Source organism: Penaeus monodon, chromosome 23 (assembly GCF_015228065.2).
Source record: "Penaeus monodon isolate SGIC_2016 chromosome 23, NSTDA_Pmon_1, whole genome shotgun sequence".
Lineage (NCBI taxonomy): Eukaryota > Metazoa > Arthropoda > Malacostraca > Decapoda > Penaeidae > Penaeus > Penaeus monodon.
The window spans coordinates 39,110,586-39,110,820 of record NC_051408.1 but is presented as its reverse complement, the minus strand read 5'-3'; positions in this window follow the sequence as shown (position 1 = coordinate 39,110,820).

Below are 235 nucleotides of genomic sequence, written 5' to 3'. Positions count from 1 at the left end.
ACCACCACCTCATGTCGATCAAAGTGACATATGTGCCGAGTCGAGCGCTTAAGATACTCATCGACGTCACTTCTCCCGGAGGCCTCGGCTGTCGGGTCCAGCGTCGAGAGCGTCGAGCAGGAGGAGAAAATGGATCGAAGGAAAGGATGGAATTGCTTCTGGGTTTTGATAAGGCTGTAATGTCGTGGTTAATTGTTTTGTGTATTTCATTTTTTTCTGTCAAGTGTTTAGAGTG